The sequence below is a fragment of the Rhinatrema bivittatum genome, chromosome 14, assembly GCF_901001135.1.
Source record: "Rhinatrema bivittatum chromosome 14, aRhiBiv1.1, whole genome shotgun sequence".
In the NCBI taxonomy this organism is placed as follows: Eukaryota; Metazoa; Chordata; class Amphibia; order Gymnophiona; family Rhinatrematidae; genus Rhinatrema; species Rhinatrema bivittatum.
In genome coordinates, this window is record NC_042628.1 from 68399553 (window position 1) to 68416247 (window position 16695).

Consider the following 16695-nt stretch of genomic DNA (forward strand, 5'->3'; position numbering starts at 1 on the left):
TGGACCCCATCCTACCAATGGCGGAAAATGTCATAATGCCTCTATATTGCTCCTTGGTGAGACCGCACCTTGAATACTGTGTACAATTCTGGTTGCCGCATCTCAAAAAAGTTATAGTTGCGATATAGAAGGTACAGAGAAGGGCAACCAAAATGATAAAGGGGATGGAACAGCTCCCCTATGAGGAAAGGCTGAAGAGGTTAGGGCTGTTCAGCTTGGAGAAGAGACGGCTGAGGGGGGATATGATAGAGGTCTTTAAGATCATGAGAGGTCTTGAACGGGTAGATGTGACTATGTTATTTACACTTTCGAATAATAGAAGGGCATTCCATGAAGTTAGCAAGTAGCACATTTAAGACTAATCGGAGAAAATTATTTTTCACTCAATGCACAATAAAGCTCTGGAATTTGTTGCCAGAGGATGTGGTTAGTGCAGTTAGTGTAGCTGGGTTCAAAAAAGGTTTGGATAAGTTCTTGGAGGAGAAGCCCATTAACGGCTATTAATCAAGTTTACATAGGGGTAGATTTTATAAATTTGCGCGAGCGCGAACAAAAGTACGCTGGATTTTATAAGATACGTGCGTAGCCGCGCGTATCTTATATAATCCGGGGTCGGCGCGCAAGGGGGTGCACATTTGTGCAACTTGCGCGCGCTGAACCCGGTGCACGCTGCCTGTTTCTTCCAAGGCTGCTCCGAAATCGGAGCGGCCTCGGAGGGAACTTTCTTTCCACCCCCCCCCGCACCTTCCCCTCCCTTCCCCTACCTAACCCACCCCCCCGGCCCTATCTAAAGCCTCCCCCTACCTTTGTTGCCAGATTTACTCCAGCCGAAAGCAGGTGTAAAGCTGCGCGCGCCAGCGGGCTGCTGGCGCACCATCACCCAACCCATGGGCTGGTCCGGAGGCCTTGACCACGCACCCGGGCCGGCGCCACGCCCCAGTCCTGCCCTGAACCGCCCCCTGACCCCGGACACGCCCCCTCCCCACCCCTTTTACGAAGCCCCAGGACTTGCGCGCCGGCGGCCTATGCAAAATAGGCGCGCGTAAATCCGGCCAGATTTATGCGTGCAGGGCTTTTAAAATCCGGCCCATAGTGAATAGCCACTGCTATTAATTGCATCAGTAGAATGGGATCTTCTTAGTGTTTGGGTAATTGCCAGGTTCTTGTGGCCTAGTTTGGCCTCTGTTCGAAACAGGATGCTGGGCTTGATGGCTACTTGGTCTGACCCAGCATAGCAATTTTTTATGTTCTTATGAAGTAGAAGGAACTCATTTTGCTGCATCTTCTCATGTGCCAGCCAGACCTGCAGTACTCACTTGTGCTACTAGCACTTTCTTCGTATATGCTTATCTCGTGCATTGTGCAATGAGCATAAAATCGGGGTGGCCAACTGCAGTCCTTGAAAGCGATAAACAGGCCAGGTTTTCAAAATACCCACGATGAATATACATGAAATGGATTTGCACGCATTGCCTCCATTGTCTGCAAATCTTACTCATGTTTATTTATTGTGGATATCTTGAAAACCAGGCCTGTTTGTGGCTCTTGAGGACTGGAGTTGGCCATCCCTGGCACAGAAGAAGTTCTAACACCACAAGTGTGGAGTACTGCCGGGCCAGCTGCCACACAAGGAAGAGCCACAGGAAGGACTTCTACTGCTCTGCAAGGAATCCTAACCTCCCCTAAAGAGCAAGGTACCAGGTGGCGGCAGCAGAAGAGGAATGAGATCCATGGACCCTGCCAGCATAGAGGTTGTTTGTATGTGTTGTATGTGAATGGGAGCCTGCCTGATGTGGAAGAGTGGTTGCTTGTGAATGCAAGCTTGCCTGGGAGTGATGTATGTACAAATAGGAGCTTGCCTGGTAAGGATGAGTGTATGTATGAATGGGAGTTTGCCTGGGGGGATGGGTGTGTGTGTGTGTGTGTGAGAATGGGAGCTTGCCTGGGTGGGAAGTGTGAGTGAATGGAAGCCTGCTTGGGGGGGGGGGGGGGGGGGTTGTGTGTGTGTGTATCTGTGAGTGTTTGGGAGCCTGCCTGAGGGGGGGATGGGTGTGTATGTGTGTGTGTTTACGAATGGGAGTCTGCCTGCTAGGGATAGGTTTGTGCCAATAGGAACCTGCCTGGGGGGGTGGATGGATGTGTGTGCTGAATGGGAGCTTAACTAGGGTGGGGAATGTGAAAAATGTTTATGCCATTCTCACTAATGCATGACAAGCTCAGGGAGACTGGAAATCAAAGGTTTTCAGGAATGAGAAGCGGATGATTTTTCACTTCTTGTTTTAATTATTGTTTGATGTGTATGCTAATTTGAAATATTATATTGCTGTTTGAAAAATTTTGAAACATATTTTATGAGTTCTTAATTACTGGATGTTATTCTATTTGTCATCTGTTTGGCAATATTCTTTTTAGTAGTTAGTTTATTGTATTTGATGTATTGTTTTTCTTACATATTTCTATTTATATTTTATGGTCTCATTATTCTGTGTAACGACCTGAAGTTGACAAAGCAGTGTGACACGGCAATAGCTAAAGCCAAAATAATGCTAGGCTGCATAGAGAGAAGAATAACTAGTAAGAAAAGGGAAGTGATAATCCCCTTGAACAGGTCCTTGTTGAGGCCTCACCTGGAGTACTCTGTTCAGTTCTGGAGACCATATCTCAAAGGAGACAGAGACAGGATGGAAGCGGTCATGAGAAGGGTGACCAAAATGGTGGGTGGTCTCCATCGAATGACTTATGAGGAGAGGTTGAAGAACCTGAATATGTATACCCTGGAGGAGAGGAGGTGCAGGGGTGATATGATACAGACCTTCAGATACTTGAAAGGTTTTAATGATCCATGGTCATCAACAAAGCTTTTCCATTGGAAACAATTTAGTAGAACTAGGGGTCACGATTTGAAACTCCAGGGAGGAAGACTTAGAACCAATCTCAGGGAAATATTTCTTCACTGGGAGGGTGGTGGATGCCTAGAATGCCCTTCTGGAGGAAGTGGTGAAGACTAAAACTGTGAAGGAATTCAAAGGGGCATGGGATAAACACTGTGGATCCCTAAAGGCTAGAGGATGGGAATGAATAAAAAAAAGCTTGGGGATAACCTGCACAGAGCAGCAGTTACTACCTTGGGAAGCTTGCTGGGCAGACTAGATGGACCGTTTTGGTCTTTTTATGCCGTCTTTACTATGTAAACTATTATGTATTGGATTATTTACCCAGCTCCAGTAAACTATCTTATAACCAATTTATACGATCGTTACTGCTCGCTCCGCTGTTTGGTGATTGTTGGAGATTTTAGTTTGCCGGATGAAGACTGGAGAATCCCTTCAGCAGAATCTAACAATAGTAGAGACATAGTGGATGCCCAGCAAGGGGCTCTGTTCAAACAAATGGTAATGGAACCCACGAGAGTGTGAGATATACTCGATTTAGTGCTCACTAATGGAGATAATGTATCTGATGTCCAGGTGGGTGCCCACTTCAGCACCAGTGATCATCAAACGGTATGGTTTCATATCACATAAAGGATACATAGAAGAAGCACGAAGACCCGAGTTTTGCAGTTCAAAAACACGGACTTTGATGAAATGGGGAAGTACCTGGAGGAAGCACTAAAAGAGAGATGTGGATCAACAGTGGACCAAACTAAAAGGAGCAATTATCAGGGCAACTAATCTATATGTTAGAAAAGTAAAGTAAAGCAAAAGAAAAATGAAACCAATATGGTTCTCAAAGAAGGTGGCTGACAAAATAAAAGCTAAAAGAACAGTGTTCAAGAAATATAAAGGATCCCAAAGGGAGGAGCACAAAGAAGAATATCGGGAACAACTGAGGGAGATGAAGAAAGTAATCAAGACGGCAAAAAGTCAAGTGGAAGATAGGATTGCCAAGGAGGTAAAGAGAGGTGACAAAACTTTTTCAGATACATCAGTGAAAGGAGAAAAGTTCAAAGTGGTATAGTGAAATTGAAAGGTGAAAAGGATCAATGTGTAAAGAGAGACGAAGAAATTGCAGAAATACTAGACGATTACTTCATTTCAGTGTTCACTAAAGAGGACCCAGGAGAAGGAACGTCGCTAGTTAACAAGAAGCTGGAGGGGAGTGGAGTAGATGTAACTCCGTTTACAGTGGAGAATGTGTGGGAAGAGCTGGGAAAACTGAAAGTGGACAAAGCCATGGGGCCTGATGAGGTTCATCCCAGGATACTGAGGGAGCTCAGAGATGTGCTGGCGGGTCCGCTGTGTGACCTGTTCAATAGATCACTAGAAACGGGAGTGGTGCCGAGTGATTGGAGAAGAGCGGTGGTAGTCCCGCTTCACAAGAGTGAGAGCAGAGAGGAGGCTGGAAACTACAGGCTGGTTAGCCTCACCTCGGTGATGGGAAAAGTGATGGAGTCATTGCTGAAAGAAAGAATAGTGAACTATCTACAGTCTGAAGAATTGCTGGACCAGAGGCAGCGTGGATTCACCAGGGGAAGATCCTGTCAGACTAATCTGATTGACTTTTTCGATTGGGCGACTAGGGAATTGGATCAAGGAAGAGCGCTCAATGTCATCTACTTGGATTTCAGCAAGGCTTTTGATACAGTCCCGCACAGGAGGCTGGTGAATAAAATGAGAAGCTTAGGAGTGAGTGCCAAGGTGGTGGCCTGGATCGCAAACTGGTTGACAGACAGATGACAATGTGTGATGATAAATGGAACTTACTCTGAAGAGAGAGCGGTGTTAAGCTGAGTGCCGCAAGGATTGGTGTTGGGACCGGTCCTGTTCAATATCTATGTGAGCGACATAGTGGACGAGATAGAAGGTAAGGTTTATCTGTTTGCGGATGACACTAAGATCTGCAACAGAGTGGGCACGCCGGAAGGAGAGAATGAGACAGGATTTAAGGAAGCTGGAAGAGTGGTCAAAGATATGGCAGCTGAGATTCAATGCCAAGAAATGCAGAGTCATGCATATTTATTTAAATTTATTTAAATAATTTATATACTGGAGGTTCCTGTATAATATACATATCACCCCGGTTGTGATATGGGGTGTGGAAATCCGAAAGAACTGTATTCGATGGGTTGTGAAGGGCTGATGTGCACGGAGTAGGAGAGAGACCTAGGGGTGATAGTGTCTAACGATCTGAAGTCGGTGAAACAATGAGTCAAGGCGATAACTAAAGCCAGAAGAATGCTAGGCTGCATGGAGAGAGGCGTATCGAGTAAGAAAAGGGAAGTGATTATTCCCTTGGTGAGGCCTCACCTGGAGTACTGTGCTCAGTTCTGGAGACCGTATCTCCGAAGGGACAGAGACAAGATGGAGGCGGACCAGAGAAGGGCGACCAAAAAGGTGGAGGGTCTTCATCGAATGACTTATGAGGAGAGGTTGAAGAATCTAAATATGTATACCCTGGAGGAAAGGAGGAGCAGAGGTGATACGATACAGACTTTCAGATACTTGAAAGGCTTTAATGATCCAAAGATATCGACAAACCTTTTCCATTGGAAAAAAATCAGCAGAACCAGAGGTCACGATTTAGAACTCCAGGGAGGAAGACTCAGAACCAATGTCAGAAAGTATTTCTTCACAGAGAGGGTGGTGGATGCCTGGAATGCCCTTCCGGAGGAAGTGGTGAAGACCAGAACTGTGAAGGACTTCAAAGGGGCGTGGGATAAACACTGTGGATCCATAAAGTCTAGAGGATGTGAATGAAGAGTGGGTGACTCGCGGGAATGACAGCTACTACCTGGAGATAATACCTTTATTCAAGAAACATACACACGGTTAATGCAACTCTAACATTGCTCTAAGCTTCAACGGCAAGAGGTAATGTGGAAAAAAGGATTTGCATTCACAAAAAAGCGGGGAGTAGCTTGCTTGTTATGGCGGTTACTACCCCAAACTAAATAAGCCTGATACTTCACTTTCAATACATATCCAGCATAGCTCTCTGCTTCAACGGCAGGGGAGAAAGCCTGATACTTCACTTGTTACGGTGGTTACTACCCCAAACCAAATAAGCCTGATACTTCACTTTCAATGCATATGCAGCATAGTTCTCTGGTTCAACAGCAGGGGAGAAAGACTGACACTTCAAGCATATCGAGCATAGCTCTCTGCTTCAATGGCAGGGGAGAGAAGTCTGATACTTCACTTTTAATGCATATCCAGCATAGCTCTCTGCTTTAATGGCAGGGGGAATGAAGAAAAGTGGATCTATATACAGACAACAACCCAACAAGGGCTGAATTACATAGTCTGAGTAAATAAATAAGCATGGGTGTAGCTTTCTTATTGCGGCCGCTACTACCCCTAACTAATTAAGCTAGATATTTCACTTGATGCAGTTCCAACACTGCTCTCCTCATTAATGGTGGGTGTGGAAGGGAAATAGAACCAAAAGGTTACTAAGGGCCAAGAGTAACAGATAAGTATGAGGAAAAAAAAAAGTCATGAAATCTTGCTGGGCAGACTGGATGGGCCGTTTGGTCTTCTTCTGCCGTCATTTCTATGTTTCTAAGTTATTTTTTCCCCCCTGTTATTACCCTAACATTTCACCCCCCTGTTGAAATTATGTTCATTGTAAAGCTCTGTTCCGCTGCATTATTTGTTCTCTGGAAACCAATGCGATGTCCCTGACGAATGTCGGTCTATAAAAATGTTAAAATAAATAAATGTTACTATGTAACCTGGGCACTTGTATGGGTTACCAGTAAGCCTGGCAGTATACACACTAATGTAGTTAGAGAGGGATAATAAGGGGGAGGATTCATTCATTGGCAGCCCCTCCCATTGAGGGTGTTGTAATGGACATCCCCTGCAGGAGCTTTTATAGCAGAGTTCCACAAAGGGCTCTGGGGGCAGATTGAGAGGAAGATTGGAGATTTTCCTGAGTTGCATTTTGGACCTACCTGGAGCCTTGGAAGCTCCACTGTTTTATTTAATTATTTATTTATTTAGGAGTTTTTGTATACCGAAGTATAGCTAGCTGCCTTCACTCCGGTTTACATATACAACAACTTCGTACAATTAACAGTAGCTTATCCATTAACTATTTAGTACTTTTGACATCAACATTTATATACAGTATACAGATACAACAATATCTTTCGATTAACAGTAGTTTAACCAATAACTATTTAATACATTTGACATCAACTTTTATAAACAAAATAAATCAGTGCTTGAGCTATGAAAATGAGGTGGACGAGCCTGTGAAATGTTCAATTAGACTTTCAGAAGTGAACCAGTATGAGAACGGTCTATGTAATGGCCTTAGGAGTGAAATTGCATAACACTGAAAAGTTATGAATTAGATAAGTTATGCGATATTAACCAATACCATCTTTGAACGTTTGGCTCGAATATCCATGTTTTGAGCTCTTTTTTAAATGATTTAATGTTACTTTGTGAGCTCAGGTGTTCTGGAAGTGAGTTCCATAATTTCGGACAAGCGACGGAAATGGCTGTTTCTTGTGGTGGAAAGTTTGGCTAGTGAGAGTGATGGTATGATCAGCTGTAATTTACTTGCGGTTCTAGTTGTACGTTGAGATCTGTGTATATGTTTGACGTTATTGAGGGCTGTGTTATCAGCTTTATATATTGCATTGTGTAAGATTGTTAGAATTTTGTATTCAATTCTTTTTTCGACCGGAAGCCAGTGTAGACTTTTGAGCACAGGGGTGATGTGGTCCAATTTCTTTTTGCCAGTTAGGATTCTAGCAGCAGCGTTCTGTAGTAATTGAAGTGGTTTTAAGGCTGTTTTAGGGAGACCTATCAAGAGTGAGTTGCAGTAGTCAAGGCTGGTGAAGATAAGAGATTGTAAGACTGTCCTGAAATCTTGGTGGTGAAGTAGTGGTTTTAGATGTTTGAGTATATGGAGTTTATGAAAGCCTTCTTTTGTTTTTGTTGTGATGTGTTTTTTGAAGTTTAGTTCACTGTCGATCCAGATGCCGAGGTCTTTTACGTTATCTTTGATTTGGATACGGATGTTGTCAATTTGAAGGGGGATGTAGTTTTTTGATCTTGAGTCTATTTCTTTCAGTTAGGATGCATTCATTTTTGCTCATGTTTAGGCACAATTTTAGTGGTTTAGCATGTTTCTGATTGAAATAAGGTGAGAGGCTGTTATTTTCATTGCATCTTCGATGGTGGAAGTAATTGGAATAAGTAGTTGTATGTCGTCAGCATACATGTAGTAAGTTACGCCTAGGCTTGATAGGAGTTGGCATAGTGGTAGTAGATAAATGTTAAAGAGTATGGCCGATAAAGCAGATCCTTGTGGCACTCCAGTTTCGAGGGGAAATGGCTTCTGATGAGTTGTTGTTGATGGAGGACTTTGAAGTATCTGTCTTTAGGAAAAAAGTGAACCAGTCTAGGGTTTTGCCTGATAGGCCTATGTTTGCTAGTCTAGATATTAGACTTTTGTGGTCTACTGTGTCAAATGCAGCGGATAGGTCAAGGAGGATTAGTAGATGGCTTAGATTGTTATCGAAGCTTCTTAGTATGTTGTTTGATAGGTTTAGCAGTAGGGTTTCTGTGCTGAGGTTTTCCCTGAAACCGTGTTGGTTGGGATATAGAATTTTGTGGTTATCGAGGTGTTCATTGAGCTGTTTCAGGGCCGCTTTTTGGCTAGGGGGGTAGGTTTGATATTGGCCGGTAGTTGTTTAAGTTGTCTGGGTTTAGATTCTTCTTCTTTATTATTGGTTTGATTGTTGCGAGTTTTAGTTTTGTGGGTAACTCACCTTCTTCGAGGGATTTATTGATAATTGCTGCTATTGTTGGGGCTATGGTTTGAGCAATTTCCTTTAGGTCTCGAGTGGGGATGATGTCTAGGTCATGGCATGCTGGGTTTATTTTTCTTAGCATTTTTTCAGTTTCCGAGGAGGAAATGGGTTTGAAGTTAGACCATGGTGTAATATTTGTAGTGGATATTTGGTCTTCTATGATCGAGGAATTGGTGAAGGTGTCGGTTATTTTGTTTATTTTGTTCTTGAAGAATGTAGCTAATTCTTGACTTAAATTTTTGTTTACTGTTGTGTGGGTGTTGGTGTTTTCAGAGATGAGGTTGTTTACTATGTTGTATAAGGATTTGGAGTTATTGGTTGAGTTTTTGATTTTCTGACTATAGCAGTCACGTTTCATATTAAGAATCATTTTTTTGTAAATGGCTAGTTGAATGCGATATCTTTGTAATGCTACGGTGCATTTGTCCTTTTGCCATTCTTTTTCTAATTTCCTGAGATTGAATTTCATGCTTCTTAGGTGAGAGTTGAACCATGGGTTCCGTTGTTCTCTGTGATTCTTTAGCTGTTTAAATTTTTCAGGGTTTATGTTATTTGCGGTTTCTTCAGTAATTTGGAACCAGGATTGGATAGCGTTTATTTATATTTGTGAGGTCTAGATTTGCTAGTTGTTTCCCAAGTTCTTGTTGGAGAAGGTTGGTTTGGAACGGTGGTCGGTATTTGAAGGATCTTTGTGATTCGTTAGTTTTTGCCATGTTGATGTTTACTTGTGTATTGCATTGTAGGAGGTAGTGATCGGACCAGGGAACTGGTCTGTATGAAATAGATGTGTCTGAGAAGTAGTGATTAGTGAAAATCAGGTCCAGTGTGTGTCCTGCTTTATGTGTGGGGTTGTTCACCTGTAGGTTGCAATTTAGACTTGATAGCATGTCTAGCAGGGTTTGGCAGTTTTGTGATCTGGGACTGATATCTGTGTGAAGATTGAAGTTACCAAGTATGATGGTTGGGTTTTTTTCATATTGATGTTTGTTATTAGGAATTCTAGGAGTGGGGAGATATTATCTAGCAGTTTGGGCGGGCAGTATACTAGGCATATTTGTAGGTTCGTTGAGTCGAAGAGAGCTAGTTCATATTGTTTTGGGAGATTGTGTGGAATCAATTTCATGTTCTCTCCATCAGAGGTGCAGGGTAATTTCCAGGAACTCATTTGTTTTTTTGGACATTTTGCTTGGTAGGAGACCTTGCTGGACACCTGGACCTTTCCAGGACACAGAGATTGGGGAACCCCATGCTCTGGATGCCCAGGGATAGGGAAAACCTGTCCCTTAAGTGGTAGTGTCCTGTTGTAAGGTATCTCTAGTATTATTTGATTTTTGGGATACAGAAAAGTAGATTTTGCAAGACTTTTCTGCCTCTCTTCCTACCCATCAGTGAAACCTGCAGTTTCATCCAGGATGCCTTCCAGCAGGGATCCACATCAAGACCAAGGACATCTAACTGTGAGTGAAAACTGATCTTTAAAGGGAGGACACACAATCAGAGCCTTCACAACCCTTGTGCAGAGACAGATTTTTGCCATCTAGGAAGGGTTTTCCCATCCAATAAAGGGCCCTGAACACAAGGGAATCACTTCTATGCCAGGAGGGTGGCTGACTTCCCGGCCTGTTCAAAAGTCTCTTACACAGATAGAGAGCAGAGATTTGTAACCAAAGAAAGAAAGAAGTGTGGTGCTGGAAGTTCATATTTATTGTGCCATCAATTCACCATTGTCTTCAGTAAAAATTATTATTTTGGTCACTAATCCAGTTGTCCTTGCGTCTTATTTGGGTACACAGCACATAAGAGTGCAAAACTTCACCACACCCAAGGAATTTAAGGGAGAAAGTCAGACCTGAGAGGACCCTTTCTGTCCCAGTCGAAAAGACCTACATCTTGGGATTTAAGGAAGAGGAAGAGCTAGTCAGGGTCCCTGCCATGATTATAAATAACTTTATGGCCCCACCCATGCTGGAATGCACACCGGGGTGGGGTTACATTTGTATTTGGGTCTGTCTGGGTCTAAATGTGAAAACAAAATCCTTTTTTTTTTGCAAGGTTTTCTGTGGCAGCACAGCAGTGCATGTTTTTCTGTACAAGTTGGTGCCAGGTACAAAGCCCAGCTGGCACCAGTTTTATGGACCGGTAGGTGGGGGGCAGGTGCTCCTGGGGATTGTTCCTGCACAATTTAGAAATTTTGGACCTGTGGATGGGGTAAAATAGGCTCATAGGAGCGTGTCAGTATGGACAGTTTGAATTCCCAGAAGACGCAGAGCTTTTATTTTTGTGTCAAAAGGCGACATATTGTGAGACAAGAAAATTATTACTTACCTGCTAATTTTCGTTCCTGTAGTACCATGGATCAGTCCAGACAGTGGGTTATGTCCCCAATCCAGCAGATGGAGTCAGTCAAAGCTTCGAGGGGGCGTCACCATTAGTGCTACTACCCCCTCTGCAGGAGTTCAGTATCGAGTATATCAAAGCCCGAGTAAGCAAAGAATCCCCAGATTGGATCAAGTTTAAGTAACGGCGAAAACAGCCGCATAACCTAAGCAACAAAACCGTACCCGTCCCACCAACGGGTGGGAGGTCAAGAGGTCAGCGTGTCACCCCCAAAACGGAACTGTGACAAACAGTGAAAAAGAAACTGAGAAAATCGTGAGAGACAGAAAATACTCCCGTCCCGTAGCGGTAAAACCGTCGAGCAGGAATAGGACCCAAATGCAGTGGGCGTCTGGACTGATCCATGGTACTACAGGAACGAAAATTAGCAGGTAAGTAATAATTTTCTTTTCCCTGTACGTACCTGGATCAGTCCAGACAGTGGGATGTACCCAAGCGTCCCTAAATCGGGTGGGGTCCTGCGAGACCCGCTCGTAGAACCTGCTCACCAAAGTGTCCAGAGACTGAGGACGCGAGGTGAAGACGATAGTGTCTCGAGAACGTGTGTAACGACTTCCAGGTGGCCGCTCTACAGATTTCTTGAGATGAGACTGAGCGGGTCTCCGCCCAAGAGGGCCGCCTGAGAGCGTGTAGAATGCGCTACAATACCGGGGCGGGGGAGTCCGCCCCACCCCAATGTAGGAAGCGGCAATGCCAGCCTTCAACCATCTGGCAACGGTCGCCTTCAAGGCCTGGGCGCCCTTCCGAGGGCCGGACCAGAGGACGAAGAGATGGTCAGAAGTCCTGAAATCATTCGTAGCCTCCAGATAGAGGCGCAGGGTGCGCTTGACGTCCAGAAGCCGGAGAGGAGAAGGAAGGAAGCTTCCACCGTCTGATTCACATGGAACGCGGACACCACCTTCGGGAGGAAAGGAGGGAACAGTGCGAATCAAAACCGCCGGAATCGAGAACCGGAGATAGGGCTCTCTGCACGACAGGCCTGCAGCTCCGAGATGCGCCGAGCGGAGCAGATAGCCACCAGAACACCGCCTTGAGAGTGAGATCCTTGATTGTCGCATTCCGCAGTGGTTCAAACGGAGGTCCCGACATGGCCGTAGCACCAGGTTGAGACTCCAGGAGGGACAAGGATTCCGCACCGGCGGACGCATGTGCTTGACACCCTTGAGAAAACGGAGAATATCCGGGTGTTGTAGCCGAGAACCCCCGTCCCGCAGGAGCGAACCAAGGGCGGCCACCTGAACCCGGAGTGAGTTGTAGGCAAGCCCTTGTCCACCCCTGCTTGCAGAAACTGAAGGATCTGAGGAACCGAAGCCTCAGTGGGACTCGTGTCCAGTCCGGCACACCACAGCTCGAACACCTTCCAGACCCGCATATAGGCTACCGACGTCGAAGTCTTCCGAGAGCGCAGCAGCGTTGACACTACTGCCTCCTGGTAGCCCCGGCGCCGAAGGCGGTGCCTCTCAAAAGCCAAGCCGCAAGACAGAAGAGTTCTGCCTGGTCGAAAAATACCGGACCTTGGTGAAGGAGGCGGGGGAGATGTCCCAGACGGATGGGTCCGTCGATCACCAGTTGAAGCAGGTCCGCAAACCAGGTCATCTTGGTCATTCCGGAGCGACGAAGATCACCGGTCCCTGGTGGGCCTCTACGCGGCGGAGTAGTCTTCCCCACCAGTAGCCACGGCGGGAACGCGTAGAGAAGCAGGTTGGCCGGCCACGGGAGTACGAGAGCGTCCACGCCCTCCGCTCCTCGCTCTCTCCGGCGGCTGAAGAACCGGGGAGCCTTGGTGTTTTTGTGCGGACGCCATGAGATCCAGGTGGGGGGATCCCCACCGCCGACGAGCAGCTGCATCGCCTCGTCGGAGAGGGACCATTCCCCCGGGATCCAAGAGCTGACGGCTGAGGAAATCCGCTTGTACGTTGTCCACGCCCGCGATGTGCGAGGCCGCCAGGCGGGCCAGATGCCGCTCCGCCCACTGCATCAGTAACTCTGCCCCGAGCGCGACCTGCGGACTGCGAGTGCCGCCCTGTCGGTTGATATAGGCCACTGTCGTCGCATTGTCCGATAAGATCCTGACCTCCCGGTTCCGGAGGAGTGGCAAGGAAGTGCTGGAGCGCTAATCTGACCGCTCTGGTCTCCAGGCGATTGATGGACCCACTTCGATTCCTCCACGGACCACGTCCCTTGCGTGGCGCTGCGGTCGCAGACCGCTCCCCAGCCTACGAGACTGGCGTCGGTGGTTACCACGACCCAATTGGCAGATCGAGGGACATGCCGCGGGCCAAATTCTCCGGATTCATCCACCAGGCCAGACTGTTCCTGGCAAACTGCGGCAGAGGGAGGAGCACCTGGTAGTCCTGCGAGAGCGGCTTCCAACGGGATAGAAGTGCCCTCTGTAGAGGCCGGAGGTGCGCAAATGCCCAAGGGACCATGTCGATGGTGGAACCCATCACCCCTAGGAGCTGCAGATAGTCCCAGGAGGTGGGAACCGATAACGCAGAGAACCGTTGTATGTGTTCCCGCAGGGCTTGCGCCTTGTCCTGACGTAGGAAACCGCGCCCAGACGGGTGTCGAAGGTCGCCCCCAGAAGTCCAAGCGTTGCGAGGGTACCAGGGAGCTCTCGGAGAAGTTCACCACCCATCCCAGGGACTGCAGGAACTCTATGACTCTGGTCACAGCCGCCTGACCATGCCGAAAAGACTTCGCAACGAATGAGCCATCGTCCAGGTAAGGATAAACTAGAATCCCCTCCTTTCACAAGGAAGCCGCTACCACCACCATGATCTTGGTGAAGGTGCGCGGAGCCGTTGCTAGCCCAACGGGAGAGCCACAAACTGAAATGTTGATCCAGGATCTTGAACCGTAGAAGACAGTGATGCTCCCGGCGAATGGGGATGTGGAGGTAGGGCCTCCGTCAGGTCCAAGGAGGCCAGGAATTCCCCGTGATGCACCGCCGCGATCACCGACCGCAGCGTTTCCATGCGGAACCGAACCACCCGGAGTGATTGTTGACTTCCTTCAAGTCCAGGATGGGCCGGTAGGATCCGTCCTTCTTTGGAACCACGAAGTAGATGGAATAATGGCCCGAGCCCACCTCTCCGAAGGGCACGGGCGCAATGGCGCCTATCTCCCAAAGTCCTGTCCAGGGTCAACTGCACCGCCCTTTCCTTGGTGTCCGAGCCGCAAGGGGAGAATATGAACCGTCCCTTTGGAGCGCGGACAAACTCCAACGCGTAACCTTGTCCGATGGTATCCAAGACCCACTGGTCCGTGGTGATCCGCGCCCACTCCTCGTAGAAGAACGCCAGCCGTCCCCCCGATCCTGGGGACGGCGGAGTGGGCGAGCTGAACATCATTGAGAGGACTTGGGAGAGGGTTGCCCAGCTGTGGGAGCGGGACGCGCTGGGCGCGCCCGCGAAAGGAGCGGGACCAGGGCTGAGACCTGGGGGCAGAGGGCCTGGCTGGCGCCGGTCTGTAGTTCCAATAGCGCCGTTGCGCCCTGGCTCTGGTCTGAGAGGACGGAAACGCCCTGGTGGAGCGATATCTGTCTTCCGGCAGGCGATGAACCGCGTTTTCCCCCAGCGACTTGATGATTTGATCCAAATCCTCCCCGAACAGAAACTTGCCCCTGAATGGCAGGGAGCCCAGACTCAACTTGGAGGAGGTATCCGCCGCCCAGTTGCGGAGCCATAGGAGGCGGCGTGCCGCTACCACCGAGGCCATGGAGCGGGCGAGGACCCGAAACAGGTCGTAGGAGGCGTCAGCCCCATAGGCAACCGCAGCTGTTGCACCCAGAGGAGGCTGGCCCGCTGTGCCAGCGAACTACACATCACCGCTCGCAATCCTACCGCGGAGACCTCGAAGACCCGCTTGAGGAAGACTTCCAACTTGCGATCTTGCGCGTCTCTTAAGGCCGCACCCCCCGGCACTGGGATGGTCGTCCTCTTCGTGACCGCTGTCACCGCGGAGTCCACTTTTAGGTACCTTGATAAGATCGAGAAAATCTTCAGGCAGCGGATAAAGCCTCTCCATGGTCCGGCTGCCCTTAAAGGACGCTTCCGGGGCATCCCACTCCCCGGTGAGAAGCTGCAGGAAAGACTCGTGAATGGGAAAGGCCCGAGCTCTTGGCCTCCGGGCTGCCAAGACCGGATCCCCCTTCTTTGAGGAAGTGACCACAGCGGGCGCTACGGGAGCGGGCGGCTCCGGCGGTGGGTCGAGGTCCAACTCCTTAATAACTTGTGGCAGTAGGTCATCCAGCTCTTCCCGCTGGAACAGACGCAGCGTGTGCGGATCATCACCCTCTGAGGTGGAGTCCCCTTGACCCGGATCCGCCGGGTCCGATCCAGGGGAACCTGGTCCTGTGCCCGCTGCCCCCGAGCCCACCGGGAGCCGGGCGCGAGCGGTAAGTGGAGGGGCCCCCACACCCGCCGGAGCGGGGGGGGGCCTGGGAAGGTGGCGAGGGCCGCGGTATCTTGCTTGGAGGAGGGTCCCGTGGGAGCATCAAGGCCCTGCAGATATGCCGTGTGCATCAAAAGGATAAACTCCGGGGGAAACCCCGGCCTACCCGAGGGGGGCTCCGAGGGGGGGGCCCCGGGGAGACCTGCCCCTGCGGGGCTGCCTCCGGGTCCGATACTGGAAATAAACGTGGAGGAGATTCCCCCGCATCCCCGGCCCCAAGCGCTGCCTGTTCCCCTTCAGGGCGCACAGTATGTAATATGGCCGCCGTTCCCGCCAGGAATGGGGGAGGGGCCGGCCCACGCCGCCCGGGCAAGCCTGCCAAAAGAGGAAAATCATTGAGGGGCCGCGAGGTGCCTTCCCCCCGGGGAGACACCTCGCACAGATGCCCTCCCTCGAGATCCGCGAGCCCGGCTCGCCGCAAGCAGCACAGCGCGCTGGCCGCGGCATCGGAGCCGTCAAGGGAACGGTCCCGGCAGGCAAAAACAACACCCGGCAGAGCCTCGGGGGGGGGGCCGAGAGCGGAAACGCCGCTGCGGGGGGGCCCGGACGGCCTGCACAACCCGCCAACAGACGAAAACGGCACCGCGGGGGGGCCTCCTGGCCGCGCGACCCGCCAACGACGAACTCCCTGCCTGCCTCCGCAGCCCACGAGGAGCCGCGAAAATGGCCGCGGGCAAGGGAGAGAACGCGGAGGGGCCGGTCCTACTGGCCTCCGCGAGCCCCTCCGTCGAAGAAAAGCTGCAGGGAAAGAAACAGAAAAAAAACAAAAAACAACACTGCACTTACCCCGCTCGCAACGAGAGAAGGAAAAAGGCAGACAAACACAGAGGGAAGCCACGCCTCCCAATTAGAACCCTCTAACTCACTTTACTGCTTTTTTTTTTTTTTTTTTTTTTAAACAAAACTTGATCCAAAAAGAAGTAGGCAGAAAGAAACCAGAACAGGAATACAAGAAATACAAGAAAAGCCTAAGGTAATCGGGAGCAACCCGGATTCCCTACTCGCATCTGCTGGAGTCAGAAGATACTGAACTCCTGCAGAGCGGGTAGTAGCACTAATAGTGACGCCCC